The 8,410-nt window shown below is 47.1% G+C and overlaps 1 protein-coding gene across 4 annotated transcripts in view; it reads right to left on the reverse strand.

The window, feature by feature from the left end:
* Positions 1-4,654, reverse strand: part of CSGALNACT2 (chondroitin sulfate N-acetylgalactosaminyltransferase 2) — a 34,470-nt gene extending 29,816 nt beyond the window's left edge. For 2 of the 4 annotated variants that reach the window (XM_074907110.1, XM_074907107.1), the window contains exon 1: positions 4,570-4,654. The gene's annotated coding sequence lies outside the window, so the exon portion shown is untranslated. The remainder of the gene's footprint in view (positions 1-4,569) is intronic. The other 2 variants (XM_074907109.1, XM_074907108.1) reach the window with 2 other exon arrangements.
* Between the last annotated feature and the right edge of the window lie 3,756 nt (positions 4,655-8,410).

The raw sequence follows: 8,410 nt of genomic DNA on the forward strand, positions 1-8,410 counted from the left end.
ATATCAGTTTCCTTTAACAGAAATTCTCTGCAGCATGCCTGAGAAGAGTAAAATGAGTTCCCCTAGTTTTTGGGAGAACAAGTGCCAAATGTGTCTGCCTGCCCAACCCTCTCCCACAGTAGTCCAGCCATCCCTACATTGCTAAGACAGCTGCACTACTTCAGTTCTGCACATTTTTTCTTTAGTCACCTACCGTGTACTTGTACTCAAACTCCCACAGGTAAACGTTTTTACCCCTCCATCTACTGAAGTAATGTATTAGTTGACAACTTAAGTCATTTCTGGGCATAGCAGAGAAGCTAAGGGGAAGACTCGCTTTTGACACCAGAATGACACGTATGCTGGCTCTCAGGTGCTGATCCAGGCTTTCCAGACAGCTGCCTTAAGTGACATCCCTAACAAAAAGCTCAGTACCATAAAGGAGAAGGATCCTCTTCCAGAAGTTGTTTCACCAGTGTAACAGTACTGCTTAATACAGAGGAGGAAGACAGGGCAAGAAAAACAGTGAGACAGAAGATTTAATATGAAGGAGGAAGGTGAAAGAAAAACACTGGCAGACCTGCCCTTTCTGTCATCCACCAACACTGCCGCCAGCAACAAGATCCTCAAATGCACCTATTGAGGAGACATGCCCAGCCATCACCATAACCCAGGAGGCAGATGGTGTTCAGACCAAGAATTCCCCACAAGCACGGTGGAGGCTAAAGGAAGCAATTACACCCAAGAGGAACATGGTGCTGGAAGGCACAAGTGCTGCAGGCAGATGCTAATGAGTAAACAGGTCAATTGCTATAGCTGATTACAGTTGGAGATGATTAAGAATGGCAGGAAATGGTTAGATAAAAAAAGTACATGCAAGATTTCCTCACACAACAGCTTCCTCGCCTCAAGTCATATTTGGATGCTCTGAACTTTGCTTTGAAATGCTGACACTCCATTGATGCTCTTTCCAACACTCACATTTGCACTCACAGCACCTGCAATGGCTTGCCATCTTTACCAACTTACTAATAAGTTTCAGAGCATTTTGTTTGTGAATGGGAAAAGCCTTTAAATACAAGTAAGGTAATGCAGAGATCATTTCAAGATACTCTTCCCACCATACTCCACTCCAAAATAATTGTGGAGCAAGTGTCTCCTGCTAGCCTTGCCATACACAGAAAAGCAGTACAGGCAACTTAGTGCCAGCACAGAAAGAGTACAAGCTTCTCACATGTATTTTAGCATGCCGTATTCTCACATACAGCAAAATCTTTCAGATTAGGAAATCATCCTCCCCTCAAAACTGATTTTTAGTGACTACATATAACTTGCAATGATTATCTACTTACTCTTACTTTAAAAGAAAAGGTTTCTCAGATAGCAGTGACCATCAGAACCACTGATTTAGATTAGACACACAAGGTGTAAAATACCCAAGAACTATGAAGTTGTCTAACCTGTCTGTCTACATTTTTAGGTATAAGATACCCACAGCCTTACTATAAAAATTTTAGCAGGCTTAGATGAAAGCAGCAGCTAAATTCACCTAAAAAAGGCCTCTGACAGTACCCTGTCCCACTCCTTTTGCACCAGAAGACAGTCACAAGGAGGACTGCAACTTGGGAGTACTGTTCCTGCTTTCAGAAATGTGGGGGGTTTGGGTTTTGGTTGGTTGGTTGTTTTTTTAGGTTTTTTTAAAGAGCTTCATAAAGAAGAAATTAAGAGTATTACAGTCATCGCACACTTTCAGATTTTTATAATAAAAATATGTGCTGGTCTTTTCTAAACATCACTCAAAATGAAACTGCTCTGGCAGACAATGAGAAGTGCCCTTCTGCAAATTCTTCTTACAAGCTGTAGCTATAATTCAGAAGTAAAACTATTTTCCCATTTCCTCACTAAAACATTACATTCCTGAACATCTTGTGAGTTACAATTTCATTTTCCCCATTTCCATCACTGAACTTACAAGAACATAATTAGTTGCACAGATAAAGCTTCTGAAACTTTTTCTTTCCATTGTGCCATTTGAGAACTCTTTTTGAAGACTTTTTTTTTTTTAAAAAAAGAAAGTAATGTACTTGAAATCCCTGTCTATTGGTTATTTTATTTTTCCAGAAGCAAATTATGTTCTCTTCCCATACTTTTATTCTGGAAGACTGGTCTTCTAAGAGGGTAGAAGACAGATGAGCTAACTGAAAGCCAAGCACATCATCAGTTCCAGTGCCAGCCAAATCCTTATTCAAAGCCTGAGTTTCATCCCACCTCTACGATCTTGCTTCAGCCCTATTTAAAGAGAAAATACTGCAAGTCATGAAGCTTGCTTCATAATGAGACTGTTTCAGAGTTAAGAAAAATATTGTGCAATTTGTTTTCTGCAGTAAAAAAAAACCCTAGCCTCATTATTTCTCATACCCTGCCTCCCCCAAGTTTAGTTTTATCTCTCTTCAGGTCATTCTGGTGACCCTTTTAACAAAGAAGTCCATCAAACACTTCAGGCAAGCATGAAAGTAGCAGATTTGGTGCAGGGGTAGAAATTGTTGTAGCAGAGATGCTTTGGGGGTTTTTTGGCAGCAGACAGCAGCTACTTCCATTTAACTATGCCCTCATATAACATTTCTCACTGACTATGGAAGACCCATATCCCAAAGCTGGAATTTAAAAGCAAATAACTTAAATTCAAAAATAACCTGGTGCAACTTCTACTACGATGCAGCAGCCTTAATGACAGGTTTGGGGTTCTCTATTTCTTTTTTTTCTTTCCACTTTAAGCCTGAGGAAGACACTGAAACAAATTCAAAGATCAGGAAGGGAAAGAACTATTCACAGTCAACTAACCTTAATCACACTGAAGTTTTCATGGGTTTCCTCCAGGAACACAAAAGCTAAACAATTTCCATTTGTGCCATATAGTCCCGTACTTCAAAAATCATTGTTATTGACTCAATTTTCAGCCTACTGATGGTTTGGGACAGTGGTGCTATAGCAACACTCAGCATGGGTCTCCTGATACTTATGATGAGGACTTAGTGGCAAATAATCTCTCTTAAAAGCCTCAGGGTATAACTGAGGTCCACAGCTAACACCCCATCCACAAAACCCATCTACCTCCACTGACAGCTACTGGGAATGCTTCCAAGCCGCTGTCCTCGACAGTGTTTGGGGACTCCCTATATAGCTAATAAATAGAAGGAAGTCAGAAGTTTCCTTCAAACACACTGAAGCAGGATAGGATCTTTCAGTTAGTGCACGCTGAAAAAGAAGAAATTGCTTTACTCACAGGCCCTGGCATTTACAGTCTCCAAGAAAAAAAATAATTCACTGTATGACCTTAGCTTGAGGGATATTTACTCTGTGCTAAAACAGCCTCACTCTTCCAGCTCTTCTGAGTTACCCATCAGAGCAACAGAACACACTTAGTCCTTATCCATCATCTAGAAGCTTAGCAGAAGAGATCAGCATCTCAATTTCCGCCTGATAGAGGTCCTTGAAAAGAAAAACCCCACAAACTACAAAACCATAGAACACAGTTAATCAAGCAGATCTGGATTATATTTCACTGAAAAAATACACCCAGCTTTAAAAACTGTCTTGAAAATTGCAATTCCCCTGTTTCTGCTTTAGCATTCCTCCTATAAATGCGTTAATTTCAGTATTAATAGGCTGGAAACAATGATACAATTTTATTTTTGATGTCCAATATCAAAACGTTCCAACTTTCAGAGTTTACAAGAGCACAGAATTTACTGAGAAAGAACCTGACTGACAAAAAGCAGATGTAAACCACAGTTAAACAAGCCCAAATATACCACCGAAAATAATTAAAGTGTCCTCTTATCATCACTCCCCTATTTCGGGGCGTGGGGTGTGTGTGCCGGTGGAAGGAACTCGGGTTTCTAGCGGTCCGAACACGTTCAAACGCAACGCGCAAGCGGCCCAGGGCTGGAAGCGGGGAAGGAGGGCTCCGGCTCCGCGCTATCCCCCGCAGCTCCCGGGCGCAAGGAGGGGGGAGCGCAGCAGCGCTACTTTCCGCGGAGAGGTTCAGCCTCTGCGCACTTCAGCGCTGCCTCCAGGCGCCGGCACCTCCACAAAACGCACTCCCCAACGCATTTCAGGCTGGTTCACGCAATGGAAACGCATCCGTGAGGAGGAAGAGAGATTAATTTTATTGTAGAGATAGCGCCAGGATAAACACCGAATTCGGTCTGCAAGGCCCCCGACGCCAGGACGATTAGGCGCAGCCCAGATGAGCGGTCCCAGCCGCTTCTCCCCCAGGCACCGCCGCCCCCGCGTAGCGGAGCGGGGGCCACCGGCCGGCCCGCGGGCGCACCCCCCGCTCCCCCACGCCCGTCCGCGGCCCGTCCGCTCGGGCTGCCCCCTGCCCCGCCAGGAAACGGGGACGGACCCGCCGCGATGCCGCCGGCCGGGCTCCCTCCCGCGGCGGCGGGCCAGCCCCCCTCAGCTGGCCGAGGCCGGCGAGCAGGTGAGTGAAGGAGAAGCCGGGCGAGGCGCGGAGCGGTGGGAGGGAGGCGCCGCGCAGGGGCAGCGGGAGGGCCGGGGAGGGGGTGCGGCGCGGCCCGTACTCACCGCGCGGGCCCCGCCGCGGAGCCGCGGTCCCACTTCCTGTGCGCTCGGAAATGAGCGGGCGGGGCGCCTTCGCCGCGGCCCTTAAAGGGGACGGCACCGGCCGCCCCCGACCGCCTCCGGGGCGGGCCCGGCACCGGCACCGGCCGCCGCGCTGTGGGAGCGGCCCCCACCCCTCGCACGTGGCGGCGACCCGCGAGGGGCTGGGGCCGGCGTGGAGCAGCCGTTGGCGCGGCGGGGGGCCCCGTGCCGGCCCCCCCCGGCTGACGGCGCATTGGGCCGCGGGGCGCCGCGGGCAGGCGGGAAGCGCGCTCCTGAGCGCTCGCGGTGGGGCGCGAGACGCGTCCCCGCGCGCCGCGGGTGGCTGGCAAGGCGCGGGGCTGCCGGGGAGCGCCGCCGGGGCAGGCGCGCTCCGCGCACCGCGGGTCTTCCGCGCAGGGGGCGAGCAGGACGCGGCGAGCCCAGCCCCGGAGCGAGCTGTCGGGCTGCGCCGGGCCCTGGGCTGGCCCCCATCGCTGCGCGCTCGGTGCCCCGGCGGCGGCGCCCGCAGCCGCGCTGCCCTCGGCCGGGCCCGCCCCGGGGCGCTTCCCCCGGCGCAGCTGCCGCGGGCGGCGGGCGCTGCGGTGCCGCCCGTGGGCACTGGCGGCTGGCGGGGCCCAGCAGCAGCACAGTGACGGCAGTGCTTGAAATGTGAACCAAACCCTCGAACTGCGATGTAGCCTTTGTGCCTTTGTGCTGCAGGCGCAGGGTCTACAACAAGCAGAACTTCCTGTTATGTATTTTCTACTTACCCAGACATTTACAGTTCTGTATTTCCAGAAGAACATTTCATTATGTTATTTTTTATTATTATTTTTCTGCAGGGCTTGACTTGAAAGGAACTCAGGCTTAAGATCTCGTGCACTTTTCAGCTATCTGCGTGAAGGGTGGGTGGCCTGTAGCAGTTCAAAAGGGTGAGGCCAAGAACAGCTCAGGAAGTGGATGAGGGCGATGCGCTTTCTTAACCATGTGTTTGTACTGGGTCTGGCTGGACTGGAATTGGTTTTCCCCTATAGCAGCCCTCACGGTGCTGTGGTTTATGCTGGGAGCCGGCAGGGTGTTGATAGCACCCTGGTGTTGTGGCTACTGCTGAGCAGTGCTTACACAGCACCAAGGCTCTTTCTGACATTTCCCTTAGTGGGATGGGGTGGGCAAGATCTTGGGAGGGGACACAACCAGGACAGCTGACCCAAACCGACCAAAGGGTTATTCCATACCATATGACGTCTGCTCAGTATAAAGCTGGGAGAAAGGAGGAAGGGGGTGGGGGCACCCTTGGTCTTTCGAGGCAACCACTACGCGTATTGGAGCCCTGCTTCCTGAGAAGGCCCGACATCGCCTGTCCATGGGAAGTAGAGAATAAATCTGTTTGCTTTTGCTTCCGCGCGCGGACCTTTGCTTCATTTTGCTTATATTAAAACTGTTTTTGTTTCACCCACAAGGGTTAGTTTATCTTCTTTCCCCTCTTTGCCCTGTTGAGAAAACAAGGGAAAAGGGGGGGGGGGGGGGGAGTGATAGAGCGACTTGGTGGATACCTGGCATTTAGCCAAAGTCAAACGATCACAATATTAAATGTTTCTGGCCCCGCTCATCCAAACCATGAGTCATACATGCTGAAAAGCAAGTAAAGGCTTACTCTGTAAAGACCTGCACTCCCCACTTGACATTACTGCTGGTTTGCCAGTATCTGCTCACCTGCCCAAAAGGTGGGCACTAAGTGCATTCCGGAGTGCAGCCCCCAATGCTTTTTGCAGCAGCAGCCCCCTCCCCTGTCACATCATTGCTCTGTCAAGGTCTGCACCCGTTTAGCACAGAGCAGCCCTGTGTCTTCAGGCAGATGGAAACCCATTCATTCATCAGTAGCTACACCGCACAGCTTGTATGGGCTGCGTCTCCAAGGACCTGGTCGGATCAGTCTAGACTTCAAGCCCTCAAAGGCCTTTCCAGGGAATACCTTAAACAGTGATTTTAAGCAGACAGGGGTTTTCCACATGGACTGGAAACCCTCTTACTACTCTTTGCTGTCAGGCTTCACTGCTCTGCTCCATATGCAGGGAAGGCACACTTGGCTGGTGTGACCAGCTGCCCATGCGGGCACTTTCCTATCCCTTGAAACTTATCATGAGGCTTATCATGAGTTAAGTGTCCATCAAAAAATATATTTGAAGAGGCTAATGGAGAAGAGGGTTATCAGAAGGATTTAGATTTTCACATATGCACTCTTGAAACTAGCTAAATGGGGGTTCATTCTTTTTTTAAACACTAGGTAAATATACTACCATTTTAAACCAAACTTCATGCAGAGTTTCAGTGTTGCATATTACAGATGACTGTTGAGTATCTCTCAGCTCCTGCTTGTCTTCTGTGTTGTGGTAAATGGGTAGGAGTTTACTAGACACCTGTGTTATTTTGCTGATACTGGAGACCGCAATATTCTAGACATAATATTATTTGGAAGTACGAGAATATAACAGAATGGAAAAAACTGAAATTACTGATTTAATTAACTAACGCTACAATGTAGATCTCAGACAAACTCTGACAGCCCTGCATTACCCACTGGTTGGTCTACAGAGAGCAACCAGGCACTGAATATTTTCCTCAGGCTTCCCAGGTACCTCTCTTCTGCGTAAGAGCTAGTTGCCACTGTATGTGGAGATCTCTACAGTGCCTTACAGGAGATTGTACACTGAATACTTTTTCTTCTGAAGTGCCAGTTTGAGCTATTTATGAGTGTTCCTTCATTTCCAGAAAGATTTTTTTTTTTTTAAGATTGAGAGAAGAAAAGGTTTCTTAAACTCTAGTGATAACAGTTTGGGGATTCATAGTCATCTCTGTATAAGGAGTCTACCACGACAGGAAAAACAATGTTTTTGCAGTGTTGTTGTGTATAACTTCCTGACTCTTCTATCAGAATGAGCTATTCCAAAATTAGAGACCTCTTCATAGCTCAGACTTAGATTTATGCTGACAGATGTTGTAGTTCCTATTTGGTGTTAGTCTTACAGGCCTACAGAGGAACTCCCATTTTGTTTGTGAATAAAGCAGGCAATACAACATTTAGCAAATGTCTGTGTTTTAAGATGCTATTAATTTCAGCCTGGGGATTCTTCTTAGAGAGGTACTTGCAGACCTTCCAGCATCTGAAAGCAGTAAGTGTATATATGTATAGGTGACAGAGCTTTGAATTTTATTAAAATATTATGATAGCATGATTATTTTAGAGACATAGAGACAGACTTTAAAAAATGTTTTGCTAAACTTTGGTAAATGCTGTTCTTAAATTGGTGGAGTTAGGGGAAAGGAAGTGGCTGGCAATAGCTAATTCAAAAGAGTTTTTCCAGAACAGCATTAGCTCCAGCCTCTAGTGGGTTTTGGGTCTCTTTTCTTTTCTTTTCTTTTCTTTTCTTTTCTTTTCTTTTCTTTTCTTTTCTTTTCTTTTCTTTTCTTTTCTTTTCTTTTCTTTTCTTTTCTTTTCTTTTCTTTTCTCTTTTCTTTTTTTAAAGCATATGTGTGAGCTGGAGGGGAAGAAACAATAGAAAGAAAGAGAGAGGAGCTGATCTGAGAACATGATGCCAAAGTGGAGTAATGTAAATGAGACCAAAGGAGAAAAGAAAGAAAAGCAATCCTTCAACAGTGGATATTTTTGTTCTCTTGTCCTCTCATGCCAAAACGTAATGTGCATGTGGAATAATCAAAATGGTCTGTTATTTTGCCTGAAAATTCAGAGCTTTAATTCCCAAACAATAGTCATTAGTTTGCTTTGACACATGACTTTTTGTCAAATACCACAATTCAGTGTTAC

Source organism: Athene noctua, chromosome 5 (genome assembly GCF_965140245.1).
Source record: "Athene noctua chromosome 5, bAthNoc1.hap1.1, whole genome shotgun sequence".
NCBI lineage: Eukaryota > Metazoa > Chordata > Aves > Strigiformes > Strigidae > Athene > Athene noctua.